Source organism: Uranotaenia lowii, chromosome 1 (genome assembly GCF_029784155.1).
Source record: "Uranotaenia lowii strain MFRU-FL chromosome 1, ASM2978415v1, whole genome shotgun sequence".
In the NCBI taxonomy this organism is placed as follows: domain Eukaryota; kingdom Metazoa; phylum Arthropoda; class Insecta; order Diptera; family Culicidae; genus Uranotaenia; species Uranotaenia lowii.
The window spans coordinates 38,098,098-38,114,733 of NC_073691.1; the positions used below are offsets into that span (position 1 = coordinate 38,098,098).

The 16,636-nt window shown below is 34.0% G+C and overlaps 1 protein-coding gene across 1 annotated transcript in view; it reads left to right on the plus strand.

The window, feature by feature from the left end:
* LOC129739061 (pituitary homeobox homolog Ptx1) overlaps window positions 1-16,636 on the plus strand; it is a 145,765-nt gene that overhangs the window by 126,662 nt on the left and 2,467 nt on the right. The window lies entirely within an intron of this gene.

Here is a 16,636-nt window from a genome sequence, read left to right on the forward strand (position 1 = left end):
CAAAACATATAAAAAAAAATTATTACACCAACCTATACTGCAGATACAAGAATTTTAAAATGATGTCTTTTTACTGTTCAAAGCGTTCTATAGGTCATCTGCTAAGTCAAACCGATTTAAATTTTATATATTTAAAATCTTGAATAAATTGCTTAAACAATAAATCTAAATTCATAAATATCGGTCAAGATATGTGACCAGTGGAACGAAATCGATTTACTAGTCAAAACAAGCGAAAAATAATTTGTTCAAAATTTTGCGAACGGCCTAGGAAGGTTAAGAGTGTGAAAAACATATATTCAAGGAAGCCACCGTCTCCTTATTGGGAATGTTGAATCGGTAATTGATTTTCTGTGATTTTTTTCTCAATTGAAACTTGTCCTCAAAGCCTACATTTTTTTCCTACAAACGGTAAAAACCCTGTTTTAAAAATCGATGTTTGTTATAAATTTTCTATCAAATTTCTATAAAAAAAACATCATAGATAACCGTCAAAGACCTTTTGGGTCGAATCACAGAATTTCAGATGTCTATTGTTTTTATCTTATTTTAACTAACTTATCAAACAATTTTTGTCGGTAACTTTGATGCCAGCTGATTCATGTTGAAAAAAAAATACATAAATTGTTCAACCAGGCTTTATTATTAAACTTTCGTAATTTTTGACAATGTTCAGAAAAAAATTCACAAGGTTTTTGTTTAAGTTTTTTTGCCAGTGTTTCAATGCTAACAGAACAAGCCGAAATGGCTAGAATAATTTAAAAGAAATTATCTGACGAGCATATTTTTTTATCATTAAACTTTATTTTTGTTGAAACGAAAATAATTATTTTACTGACGGACTTTGAAATTCCTTTCAACATGTGTAGCTTCAGATTTTTTGCTGCTCTTCCGACTCATTTTAATGAATTTTGCTTTTCAAAATGGTAGGAGAAATACTCCAATATTTCATTATGCCAATAAACAATATTGCATTTATTCCTTGAACAGGACATAATTAATGTTCAAAATACCAGAAAATTATCAATCTAAATGATTGTGGGCAAATGCAGAAAGGGAAAATGGGATCAAGTTATACAAATTTTCCTAACAATCCATTGTAAAAAAAAGTTGAGGCATACAAATTTGAAAAAAGTTTCGCGGGCCGCACAAGAGGGTCTCGCGGGCCACGTGCGGCCCGCGGGCCGCGTTTTGCTCATCCCTGCTTTAGAGCAATTTCTGAAATTTTCAATAGAAATGAAGAGATTTCATCTTTGAATGAAGATTGCAGACACAAGTAAGCTAGATTTAGAGAAAAAATAAACTATCAAAGAGGTTTTATATTTTTCAATGAGCAATGCAATATTAATGCAATTTTTCTTAAAATACCGTTTAATCACATTTTTTCATTCTTTTGAGTAAATTTTAGGACACTACAGAATTTTTCATTCTGATAACCGTCTTATTATACCAAAGTGTGATAAAATCGAGAAAATGTATAAAATAGGCGAGAAGTGATGAAATCAACAAAACTACTGTATTGTAACAAAAACACAAATTTTTGAAAATTCTGCGAAATAGTAGATTGAACTGAGAGCATGCATCACTTAGTTGACCATCAAGCTATCGGAAAATGGCAGTAACTCTCAAACTGTTAAGTTATTTTGTACATTTTATCAATCAGTGTTCAGAAGATGTTGATGTAGAAGAACTTGCGTTGTATTTGTAAATTGATGTGTAACAAGACAATGTAAATACTTCACAATAATTAAACAATAAATTTTTTTTTAAAAAGTTGGAAAAGTAGTACTGGCATAAAGACTCAAATTCTCAAGAAAAATGATGCATTCATTCATTCAAGCGAAACAAGAGAAACATTTTATGGGATTTCCATCCTATCGGATAATTCATCAACAAAAAAAAATGCGAATCGAACTCACTGCAACATCCCATCTCGGCTTTCCAGTCTGGTAACTTATCCAGTGCACCATCTGAGTCTATTGGTCCACCGTTTGGTAATTTTTAAAAAATTGAAGCGCATTGAGGCACTCCTAAAATAAGCCCGATTTTTTGGATCAATCTATGAAATTTTTCTCATACATCCATTGCCACCCTATTGTGCATGATTGTGGAATTAACGATTTGTTGTCTTGAAGAAAGCTATAAATATTTATAAATACTGTGTACTACTGATTCCTATGGTAAATACAGAACCACAACACAAACGACGATTTAGATGCTCCCTTAAGTACTAGTGTCTCAATAGATATTCGCTGCCCATTCATTCCGGCAGCTGAACAATGGATCCTTGGCCAGTTCCGGGATCGTCCAAAGTTCGATAGAAGCCAACCCCCCTCCCCAGTAGGCTTAAGCCATCCATTATTTATCATAAATCTGTCAATTTCAGCAATCCTCATTATTCTAATACCTCCCGGTCGGTGGTGATGTGGTACGCAAAAGCCTGGAACCTGATAAGCGACCGGCTCCAGGACGTTCACAATCAAGTTCCTACACCTTCCGGAGGACTCCATATTCAGACCATTCATTTCGGTCGACGATTCAGAGCATTAACATGTGCATGCAGGCCATCGTCCAAAGACACACCGGGCAAAACCGCACCTCACCCATCTTTTGTACTTCCTCTCGGTCACATACCAAAAACGGTCCTTCCAAATTTCCATTCGAAAAGCGTTATCCTGCAGAATCCACTCCACATGTGCAAACACCTACACAGATCCATACAAACACGCAAATGGCCGACACCTCCAGTAACCATCTTCATTTTGCACCTGCCCCCATTGTCCACCTATTTCAACCCTCTGGCCCCACCTTCCGGCAGAAGTTTGCAAATGTGTGTCCGGGGTTTTTGAAAACCCCCGGATTAAAAGGCGACATTTTGACATAGACATACACCTGAACACAGGCCTGCAGATTTTAAGTTCACCCCGGTTGTGAATCAACCAGCCGCTTCGAAATTCACAGACAGAGTGTTGGACACTGCCCGTTTCTCGAAAACCTCCCACCCACATCCACTCAAAAAAAAAAAAAAAAAAAAACACACGCTTACAAACATGTGTGTTCCTTTGTGGAATAACCCCAACTTAGGCATCAGTGGCCATTGCTGCCACCGACCGGACTAATGGATCCGGGCGGGTGAAAGTGGTTCCCGAATATTTTTCATTTCCGGAACGTTTTGGAAAGGGGGCCTTTTCTGTGTTATTCTGGAACACGTCCGCCGCGCCGTTGGGTTTAGGCCGGCGGCAGGCAGCAGGGATATTCCTGTCAACAGAATCTAATTTCCATATTCTACTTTTCTACGACACGGGTGGGCACGTCGCCCCCTTCCGAATTTTGGCCGAGAGGCCGATTCAATTTAAAAGTGGTCTAAATTTTTGAATTCCGAAAACCGAAAATTTATTTTTTTTTTTAATTCTGTTAACAATTTTTAGGACTTCATTATAAAATCAGGTAATTGTAAGGTAATAAGGTAGGCTCACTTGAATCGAGATATAAAAACCAGTGAAAGTTGTTTCATTTAATCGGTGATGTAATTTCCTCACAAAACCTCATCACTGTGAATTCTCGAGCTGTGAATGGTCCCGAACACCGAATATCAAACCCAACCACGAAATTTGGCCCTTTGCGATAGTGAAAAACCAAATATTTGTCTGCTCTATCGCGTGTGTTCTCACACAACTTCCGAAATAAATGTCATTATCGGTTGGCTACCGGTTTTTCCGAGTTTATTCAACGAGCAGTGGTCAAACACTTCGGCGGCGGCCGGGCCGAGAGATTTCGATTCGATTCGAGAACAGTTATCAGTTTGATAAAATATCTGCCGAATCTCGCTTTGCGAGAACTATTTACATATCGGTTAGAACGTTCCTATTTAGTTACATGAATTTGTTCGAGCTGAAGTTCGGAAAGCACTGGTTTCAGAAGTGTATTGAGATTGGTTGTCAATGGTGGCGTTAATTCGTTTAAATCTAGCGTCTAGTGTATAATGACTCAATAACCATTAAATCGATTGAAAAAGCTTGTCAGAAATCAATATGGTAACATAGAAAAAAAATTTATTAATGCGCTTCAGTATCAGGATCAAGTATTAACCTTAATCCTAATACATTTCCTCAGAAGTTCTATTACTCCTACTGCAATAAATAACTATCGCATTCTCAAATTCTTCTACATCTAGAATGTGTCTTTGTTCTAGAAAAAGTGCAAGCATAAAAAAGATATAGCTCGATAATAATTTAATCAATTAAATCTGCTTCTCAGGCTTTCGATCTGGTTCGAAACCGGTCTTCTAACTAGTAAGTAACCGATGTCGTACGATCTGTAAGATAAGAAGCTAGCTGGTAAACGTTCTTGAGATTTATACCCGAGTTCCTAGCCAGCTGCTGCCAACATTCCCAAAGGGCTTCTCCTTGGCTGAGATCCTAAGGATGTAAAGACGAAGCGCATGGAGACGTGAAAATTGAAGGAGGAAATTGCCATAATTCATGTGTTCCAGGTGTACTGCCCGGAAAAGTAATTAAAATCATTTCACCTCATCTGTCGTCCTATTTTGTGGTTGATGTGTAGCCCGAACACCACCCCCGCATTTCTCCGATGTTTCGTCCAGTGCAGGAAATGTTTCTGGAGAATCTCTCCCCTCTCTACCTCTTTCAAACTGTCCTAAGACCATTTGAATATTGGACTAGTTAGGAACACTTCTCGAGTTTCCGAAGAAGACTGTGGGGCCACAAATGCACAAACATTGCGAATAGTAGCAGCGTTATTATTACTGCTACTAACTGTGCTAAGAAATGCGTCGTCTTGGGTCATAAATATAAGCAAAAACCGTACCGCACCGGATGGACAGACAGCCGGCCCATCGAAATTAACGATCCCCGATGTCAAATGATTTATCGCACGATTTTCCTCCGGGTCCAGTAGAAGTGGATGACTCGTAGAGAGGAAAATTTGTTTATTACATAAACATTACATTAACATTACATTTACATTACATTTACATTACATTTACATTACATTACATTACATTACATTTACATTACATTTACATTACATTTACATTACATTTACATTACATTTACATTACATTTACATTACATTTACATTACATTTACATTACATTTACATTACATTTACATTACATTTACATTACATTTACATTACATTTACATTACATTTACATTACATTTACATTACATTTACATTACATTTACATTACATTTACATTACATTTACATTACATTTACATTACATTTACATTACATTTACATTACATTTACATTACATTTACATTACATTTACATTACATTTACATTACATTTACATTACATTTACATTACATTTACATTACATTTACATTACATTTACATTACATTTACATTACATTTACATTACATTTACATTACATTTACATTACATTTACATTACATTTACATTACATTTTCATTACATTTTCATTACATTTACATTACATTTACATTACATTTACATTACATTTACATTACATTTACATTACATTTACATTACATTTACATTACATTTACATTACATTTACATTACATTTACATTACATTTACATTACATTTACATTACATTTACATTACATTTACATTACATTTACATTACATTTGCATTACATTTACATTACATTTACATTACATTTACATTACATTTACATTACATTTACATTACATTTACATTACATTTACATTACATTTACATTACATTTACATTACATTTACATTACATTTACATTACATTTACATTACATTTACATTACATTTACATTACATTTACATTACATTTACATTACATTTACATTACATTTACATTACATTTACATTACATTTACATTACATTTACATTACATTTACATTACATTTACATTACATTTACATTACATTTACATTACATTTACATTACATTTACATTACATTTACATTACATTTACATTACATTTACATTACATTTACATTACATTTACATTACATTTACATTACATTTACATTACATTTACATTACATTTACATTACATTTACATTACATTTACATTACATTTACATTACATTTACATTACATTTACATTACATTTACATTACATTTACATTACATTTACATTACATTTACATTACATTTACATTACATTTACATTACATTTACATTACATTTACATTACATTTACATTACATTTACATTACATTTACATTACATTTACATTACATTTACATTACATTTACATTACATTTACATTACATTTACATTACATTTACATTACATTTACATTACATTTACATTACATTTACATTACATTTACATTACATTTACATTACATTTACATTACATTTACATTACATTTACATTACATTTACATTACATTTACATTACATTTACATTACATTTACATTACATTTACATTACATTTACATTACATTTACATTACATTTACATTACATTTACATTACATTTACATTACATTTACATTACATTTACATTACATTTACATTACATTTACATTACATTTACATTACATTTACATTACATTTACATTACATTTACATTACATTTACATTACATTTACATTACATTTACATTACATTTACATTACATTTACATTACATTTACATTACATTTACATTACATTTACATTACATTTACATTACATTTACATTACATTTACATTACATTTACATTACATTTACATTACATTTACATTACATTTACATTACATTTACATTACATTTACATTACATTTACATTACATTTACATTACATTTACATTACATTTACATTACATTTACATTACATTTACATTACATTTACATTACATTTACATTACATTTACATTACATTTACATTACATTTACATTACATTTACATTACATTTACATTACATTTACATTACATTTACATTACATTTACATTTCATTTACATTACATTTACATTACATTTACATTACATTTACATTACATTTACATTACATTTACATTACATTTACATTACATTTACATTACATTTAAATTACATTTACTCTACATTTACATTACATTTACATTGCATTTACATTACATTTACATTACATTTACTGCTCGGGAACCCCAGCAAACATTTTTGTTTTTCTCAATAACTTTATATATCGTTTGAGGATCAAAGTAGTCAGCGATTGAGACATGACGTGTTTTGCAGGAGCTCTGTGAAATTAAATTTCATCCTTCGAAAATTCTAAGCAATTTTGAAATTGTTAAGTGTAATGCTGTTGAATTGTGAAAATTATGAGTCGAAATAGTGACGAAACATGTTTGCTAATATTAACGTAGACAATCTCGTGAAGATAAAAGCGAGAGGAGGCTGGGAACCCTGTTTCCAGATGAATGCGTTTTTTGTTGACAGTGTTTTTTTTAAATTCGATTTTGAGGTGTTAGATATAGTTTTTTCAAGAAATAATTTTGTAGGGTTATGAGTAAAGTGTATATGAATGTGAAAAGAATGGAGTCAAACATTGAGTCATCAACGCTTCAAGGTAAAATGTATTTTTTCCTCGATGTTACGCAATTGGTTTTATGACGACGCAGCAGTTTTTTGGCCTATTGCAAAAGCGTCCAAAAAAATTGAATGTAGATAGCGCTTCAAAAGCTTGATAAATAGCTATCTTCAAATAGCATGAAGATTTGTTTTACCAGAAATAGTTTGATACCATTTTTTAAGACGTACACTTTTGATTTTGCAATAATCATCAGTAGTGGAGTCGTGAAAAAATTAGTTTCTAATGAAGTCATCGTTTGCTCGTGTTTTCTATTCAATGTGATAAAGATGTAGAAGCAAAAAAAAAAGGGATACCTACAAACTGAGGATTAGCAGTGGAAATGCGTCTAAGGTTTTTGTTTGTTCAAATGATGGTGTAATTGCATAATACACCCTATTGAAAGTGACTCGTTATTGGAACAAAATGTTTAACCTGAGTAAAAAAAAATCAAAAATTTGATGAAAAAAGAAGAAGATTTGTGCATTATCATAACTCAGGCTTGGTTTCTCATATGAAATCTATTTGATGGCTTTAGATCTTCTGACCGTATGCCCTTTATTCTTTTAGAACCAATTCCATCTGTTATTTTGCTCCACCTGCTGGGCGAAAATCAGCTGCCGTTAGATAGAACAGTTCAGGAAATGCGATGATTGCTGTGATTTACAGAAAAATACCAATTTCTAAATATGTCTTGATCCAGAATATTCAGATAAGTAGCTGTTTCACGTTACATTTTTTACACTTTTATTTGAGAAATGTAAACAAAGAATTGTTCGATCAGCAATCTAACGAATTAAATTTTTAACAGAAGAGTAATGAATGAAGAGTTTTCTATTATGAGTTATTTTAAAATGTTTCTTTTCGATCAAAAACCATCTTTAAGATTTTCGAAAGGGGATGTTTTTTTTTAATTTGAGTAGACGGAAAGATACGAAGGCAAAATAGCTGATCTACAATAACCCAAATGTAATATTCTATATTCTAATTATTATTACTGTGAGTATGATATTGGTAAGTTTTGTAATTTCCTAATTCCTTAACAGCACTTAATGTACCAATATTCCATATATACTTTCCCAAATGACATAAGTTCATATTTAGGTCTTTACACATTCAAAATATTATATGAAGCGTTTGGTAGGGATCTCCACGCTTCATTCCTCCCCTGTATCCTGTATCTTTCGCGGTTTTCATCGCATGGTTGGCCTGGCCGTAGTAATATCTGCAATGCATAGGAATATGTAACAGGTAATACGCTGAAAAGAAAAATGGTAGACGCAAGTCTTCCATTTTCCAGGATGCCTACATGTTTTGGCCATGTTGATGGAAGAAGAAGAAGAAGAAGAAGAACTTTATATTTCGTCTCATATACATTATAGGAAGATCGTATGAAACTCGAAACAACAGCATTTACCTACCAAAGTGGAGGCAATATACATAGGGGAGAGTGGGGTATCGTGGGCCATGGGGAATCGTGGGCCACTTTTAATATTTCAGATGTGTGTTGAGATAAAAAATCTAAAACCAACTGTCATCGTCGTCACTTTGCGTGAGCATATACTCCTATATGTTGTTGACTGAAATACGCATCATATGCTTCTTTTATTTATCAAGCTAAAAAAAGTTAGAAAAATTTACTAACATAATTAAAAAAACACCCGCTAATTTCATCGATGGGAAACCTAAAGTGCATAACAAAAATATGCTCATACGCTTATGATCTTAGTTTTGTCATGATATTTCACATGGAAAAGGAATTTTTGATAAAACATTAATAAGTCACACAAACGCAACCAATTTGCAATTCATAGCTTGTGGGGAATCGTGGGCCACACATCTTGAACCACCTATATTTTTATGTTTTCATACACATTCTGAACTTAAAATACGTTTTCCCTATCTGTAAAGTTTTCTTATGCCGAATGAAGAGTTATAAAAAATATTTTGTCCATCTATATAAGGAATTTTGCCAAAACGTTCGCGAGCCAGGTTTTGGAATCTATTCGATCATACACACCTCTCTTTTATATTTCATCATCTGAAATTGCTTTAAAATAACGAAATGAATTATGAAATCACAGTTTCGGGTCAACTAATAAACTTTGCATGTTATTTGGTCAATTTGGATTTAATGGCCCACGATTCCCCACCATTTTTCAAAATCCCAAAAAATATTGCTTTTTTTTAAGCAATCAGAATTTGGGGAAAATAGCTTATTTAAAAATTAAAAAAAATACCTTGTGATACCTTGAAAATGTTTAAAAGCATACCATATTTTATTTTCATTTTATCTTCTATAATAAGGAAGTTATGGAACAACGAAAAAAAGTGGCCCATGATTCCCCACTCTCCCATACATATTTTCAACTTCTGGTTAAAGCGATAAGAGTATACGATTAAGACCAGGGCCGTAGGAAGAACCGATTCATGGGGGGGGTTTTGGTGACTAATTTTTACCTATGATTTTTGTCTAACAACACACAAAATTAAAACAATAAATGTTTGTAACAATATGATTATCCATTTTCAAGTACTCATTAATAGTTTTCGTATGAAATTGTAATATAAGAGAAGACACGAATGCTACAAGGATGGTAAAGTGTCATTAATAAAACCTTAAAAAAGTAACTTTAGAAAAGTGGTCCTTTGCCTAAAGGGTGGGCTTAATTTCTTTCAATGAAATCTCTTGAAACAAAATATGAAATTAGCTTTCACCGATGCTTAAAATTTTTGAATTTGTTTAAAAGTCTGGTAGATCAAAGTTATTTGATTTGAGCATAAAATAATTTTTTTTAGTTCTTTTTAGGGTAGCCTTCAATTTCTTTTAAAAAAAAACTTTTTCTATACTCAAATCAAACAAGCCCAATCTGCTAAACTCTTTTGCAAATTCCAAGATTCTAACCTTTGATGAAAATAAATAAAATTTTCCAAGAAAAAAACAGTAAGAGGTAAAAAGTTTTCGAAACATATTTGCATATCAGCAATGAAGTAAGAAGTAAAAAAAATTCGAATCAAATTTACATGGTGCAAACTTGAACTAAATTTATGATTTTAGTTTGAAATTTGGCTTTTAAAAATACTGCAATATTAATAATATTAAAAAATAAACCGAAAAAATAAAAAAAAAATGTGGATGTGGATGATTTTTTTAAATTTGGGATATTTTGCCTGAATCAAAACTTAGAAAATTACTCAAATTCTACTTTATGTTTGTGATTTTTAGCTGAATTGTGTATACAAACTTATTCTGATAAAAAACTTTGAAATCAAAAAATTGAATTGACAAGCAAATTTTTAAGTTCATGTTCTCTTGAATTTCTCTACAATTTTATGTTGATTGAAAACTCATTCACAAACAAAATCTTTTTCTGAATTTTAAATCTGAATTCTAAACCTGAATTCAAAAATTGAACTTTGAATCTATTTCCGAATTTCTATACGATTTCCGAAATGTACAAAAAATATGATTTCCGAATCATAATTCCAGATCAGAATTTCATGAGCCAAATCTTAGAGCCCTCCTTCATGAATCTATTATCTAAATTCTGCAGTGCTGGTTTAATTTTAATTTATTATTTCGAATCTTATTTTTAATCTATTTTGTGAATCTGATTTAAGGTGTGAATTTCGAATGATGAATCAGAATCTGGTTTTCAATTTTGGATCGCCACTTAGAAGCTTTTAATGTTTAAATTTTGTGTTAGAATAAAGTTTAAGAACTTCGAATTTGAATATAAAATAAATTTCTTCTTTTTACATATTTTAAAAACTATCAAAATTTTGAAAATGCATTCGATTTTCGAAAAACATGATTCAAATTTTATATGAAATGCAAAACCGAATTCGAACAAGGATTTCAAAGCAGCTTTTCATTCCTAATTTCTTATGATTATTCGAACTAAAAATCAATAATCCTTAACTTGATACACGTTGCCCAGATTTCATTGGAAAAGCCCGGATTTTGCCCTTGTTTGTTCTCATTATTAAATCAAACTTAAAAAAAACAAATTGTGTGGTAATTTTTTTTCTATTTATGTGTCCAAATTTTTGCAGCAAGTTTCAAAAAAATTATTATGAGAGATTTCTTAAGTTTTTTTTCGGGATTTTTGATGAGCAATTCGTAGGTGTTGACCAAAATGACCCGGTTTTGCCTGGATTTGGTCGACAATTTTCAAATCAAATACCCGAATTTTGCCAGGTTTTTTTATATAAAACAGCCCGGATTTGTCCGGCCGGGATACGTGCTGAAAAAAATCTGCCAACCTTATTCTACGAACAAGTAAGAAAATTTAGAAAAACTGTAGCAAAATTTTGAACTTGAAATGGGGTTTTGAGGTTTTTTATTAGTTTTTAGTTCAGATAGTTACTCTTGAATATCTTTGCTCTATTATCATAATTTTATTATGAATTTAAAATTTTGAATGTAGAGTAGAATACATCGCGTACTTTTCTGGACCCTCATGGGGGGGGGGTTTAACCCCCAAAACCCCCCCCGTTCCTACGGCCATGATTAAGACGATATTCGACACCATATTCATACATACTGATAGAATACAAGAGAGCACAAGTTTTTTCTCTCAACGCATGCAAACCGTTGCCAGTGACAATATTTGCTGCCTCTGCCATTGGGCAATTCTTGCAAATACATCATCTGATTTTTAGCAATCTGGTTGCACTGATGGTCGCAGAGAGAACAACAAAGCTGTTCTCTCACTTGACCCACGCGGGAGAAAGCAAACGAACGAAATCGTCTTCAACATCCGCAAACATCGCGGACTTTTTATCATATCCGATTTAAACCATTTAATCCGACTTCGAGTAGCGATTTTTACGATTTTTTACTTGCGTTAGTTAAAATTACGATTCGCAGTAACGTTTTTAATTACTTGAGTTATCATATTATTGCAATTTTATGTTTGCTGGGACGAATCGATTTTTTTCATCATTCCGTTGCTTTTAAAATAAGACTGTAGTTTTCCAAAGCATGTTTTTTTTGGATTTTTTTCTAAACTTTTAAATAACGAAAAACTGAAGTGTTGTAGCTGGATATTGTCTGAAAAACATATTTGGGTTACATTACGAGGATTCAAATCTATAAATTTTGTAAAAATCATTTGGGAAACAAGAGAAATATGTATATATCTAAGTTTTAGTCAGGAGTGTCAAATTGGCACACTATTGACTGTAATGAGTTAAAAATGCAGCGACGGATGGGGGTTGAAGCTCCAAGTTTAAAGTGAATAATCTATTGATCGTTTCAACGGACAAGTTGCTATTGACTTTATATACCTCAGACTTCAGACTTCAACCACCTTCATTCATTGGATGATTTTTCTCATTCATATTGTTTTGAATTATCCACATAACTTTTCACTACAAAAAAAGAAACAAATTATTTTATGGTCATTCATAGACGTAGCTTTTTTTCTTTCGAATGTCATCATTTATCAAACAGATGATGAATTTTCAGTTAATTCCACACCCATTCCATTTGTTCCATTCAATTACAACGGATTCACTCCTCTGTTAGGAAATAAAAAACCAACTGTTTTAATTCCCCTCATTGGGCTGGACGACGCCAAAAGCTGCCTGTCCGGACAGAAGCGACAACAAATTACAGTTTGACATTTGATTAAAATTCTTGTTTGAGTCATTGACGTTTTGCAATGTTTTTTTTTGCAACTATCCATATCCAAAGTCAGGAGATTAATGGTTAAAAAAAATGCATTTAAAAATTAATTTCCATCACCGGAATCCCATCAACACGTCCATCAGAATCGACGAGTGATTGGCAAAAAGGATCGATCAAATGGCAACAACAACGGGCCAGGCTAGAGATTGCTAAAAAAAGGGCACAAGTTTATCAATCAAATCGGGAGTAACCCTGCCGGGCGGGATTCGTCGACAGAGAATGCCACCCGGGGAGGATTCTGATTCTCCGACAAGTCGGAATCTAATAAATAGTTTTGGTTTCCTTAATCCTTCCGGAGCGTTCGGCGTTCCCTCGTTGTTTTGGATTCCCGAACTTCGCAAGGGTTCACACCATGGGGCCCGGCCCAAATGATATTTGTCTCTCTCTCTCTCGCTTTCTCTAAACATCTCGGATGATGATTCTGATTTCCCGAAAAACCCGAAGTGTCATTCAATGGGCCAATATAATAAATGTTTGTATTGCACGAGACGGCTCGTATTATAAATGATCACATGACGGGACAAAAGGCAAACAACACAGCTTACCAAAAAGGGCGAAGTTTGGATGCCGAAATTGCTACCACTGCAAGAAGTCAAACTGTGCGTTACCCTTCGGATTCTTTTTTTTTCCGTTTCCTCACACGGATCGGATCTTTGGGGTGGTAATAAAACGGTAGTTTGACTCTTTTCCCCTATCTCGTCGACGTATTCCTCGTCCGTCTGCTTCCAGAGTCGTCGATGTGCCGGAAAAGTCTGCGGCGAACCGAATTAATGAATGAAGAACCCGGAGGGATTTCTCCTGTCCTGTCTCCGGATTGCAACAATGACATGGGAAAATGGGCTCTCGTTTGGTCGGGCGTATATTAAGGAAACATTAAGCTGTAATTGTTATTACACGGGGTTGTTGGCCGTGATTGCCGCAGTTTCCGGCGGGGGCTGACAAGGAGAACTGTCTCTTTCCTGAATTGCTTCCCAAGATTGTCCCACACACATTCAAACACACTCCAGAAGAAACAAATAAAGCAGGCCAGGAAGTAACGCCTCGGCAATGACTTCTAAATTAAGACATTAGTAACGGTTCGGTCGTTAATGACCCGTTACCAAATGGTGTGGCACGCGATCCAATTTCATGGCCTACTTTCCCGTCGCTAACGTGGGGGTGGCTAACGAGGGCCACACGCGTACGAAAACTAACAAGCTTCGAATTCCAGTTGGAGTCAGCTCATCGCCGTGTGGGAATTACTCCGACTAAATCGTTACGAATTCGTAACGGATTGGTTCCACTTTAAACGGGTTCTAATATTGTGTACACATCCACCTCCTCCTTTCTCTAACTTTACCCACTGACGGAAATGAACAAACCGACAACCGACTTCCGCAACATCCGAATCAACATACAATGTAAATCGGAGATTACGGGGAATCGTGTGTGTCTAATCTCCATTAACATGGGAAGCTCGTGTCCTTAAATCAGCGGAACCAGGCGCCCGTGCCGTGTAATCGATGACGTTGTTCGCTGGATATCGGTACCCGGGATTTCAATCTTTCACCGTTTTGGTTGCGGATCGGTCTGATCTGATAGAGTTAGATAACTAACGAAAAATCAAATGTCCATCCTGTTCAATAGAAAATTTCATATGAAAATACCAGATTCAATCTTCGTTTTAAAACTAAACAATCTGCAACTACATGCACGTGTGAAAATATATGACACATAGGGGCGACTTCTAATAACTGAATAAATAAATGTCGTTTAACGCCTTGTTTACATCATACATACGACAAAGTTTTGTGTACATTTGTCCGGATGGCTCTGATAGATTTAGGATGCCTGATTCGAACCAATTATGGATCAAATAGAGAATAATATTGTACTACATCTTGATTACTGATTTGTTAGAAGTTAAAAGAGAAATTCAATTTCTCTGAGAGAAAAGCCAAACGAAGTTGTGATTCAGCTGAGACGTTTGTCTATGCAATCTTATTACATTGTGTAAAAGGAAAATAATTAAATAATAACGTATAAAATAATAGAAAAAAGTTGGTTCTCATCAAATAAGTCTTCGAAGTTTTCGACTAAAAACCTCTTCTTTTAGTTCGAACCAGCTGTCTTTTCCTTCCAAATTCCTTCAACCAATTTCAACGAAAACCAAAACGCGTGCGGCGTCCAAAAACGCATGACTTACTCCTCCTTGAAATTTTAAGTGCCTTAGCTGAAACAAACTTACCCAGCAAACATAAAATCGCATTAGAAATGAAAGCAAAATCGTTAACAATGTTAATGCGAATCGCAGTTCCCACCAAATAAGTAAACGGTCGTAAAAATCGTTACTTAAGGTCGGTATAAAAAGGATATGAAAAAAACAGTTCGCCATGTTCGTAAATTTGTTCTCCCGCGCGTGATTCAAGTGAGAAAACGATCTTCTTGTTTTCTCTGCGATAAGAAGTGCATCCAGATTGCTAAAATACAGATGGCTCATTTGGAAAAATTGTCCAATGAGAGATGCAGCAAATATTGTCGTTGGCAAAGGTTTACATGCATTGAGAGCAACACTTTCAGGATGTACGAATAAGGTGTTGAATATTGTCCAATTTGTGTAATCCTTATCGCTTAAGCCAGAAGTTAAAAATATGTGTGAAGAAATTTTCGAGTTCTATGCTATGATTCTTATTCATAAAGGGTGATACGGTCAATATTTGGTCAATATCAACTTAACGTATTTCTTTCAATTTTGCATTTAAAAAACCTGAACACCCCTCATTTTGAAGGTGTGTGTGTGTGTAGAATGTTGCTCCTATTTTGCTTTTGGAATTCACTCTCTTCAGTTGTCAAAATGCCGTCCAAAGAAGAAGAGCAGTGTATCAAAATTTTGCTCGCGCATCGCGAAAATCCGTGCTACTCGCACGCAAAGCTGGCAAAATCGCTGAAAGTTGCCAAATCAACAGTAACAAATGTAATTAAAGTGTTTGGGGAACGTTTGTCGACAGCCAGGAAGTCTTAATCGGGGGAAAATCGAAAATCGGAAGCCGCTGAGACGACAAAGAGAGTCGCCGGTAGTTTCAAGCGAAACCCTAACCACTTTCTCCGAGATGCCGCAAATAAGCTGGGTGTATCGTCTACAATCGTGCATCGAGCCAAAAAACGAGCAGGACTATCGACTTACAAGAAGGTAGTGACTCCAAATTGCGATGATAAACAAAATACGACGGCCAAAGCGCGATCCCGGAGGCTGTACACGACGATGCTGACGAAGTTTGACTGCGTGGTAATGGACGACGAAACCTACGTCGAAGCCGACTACAAGCAGCTTCCGGGACAAGAGTTGACCAAAAAAAACACACAATTCAAGAGTTTATTTAGTCGAAAACACTGGATTTTTTTACGGCAAACTTGACCGTAAGTCTTTCCAACCCCTTTAAATTTAGCCACA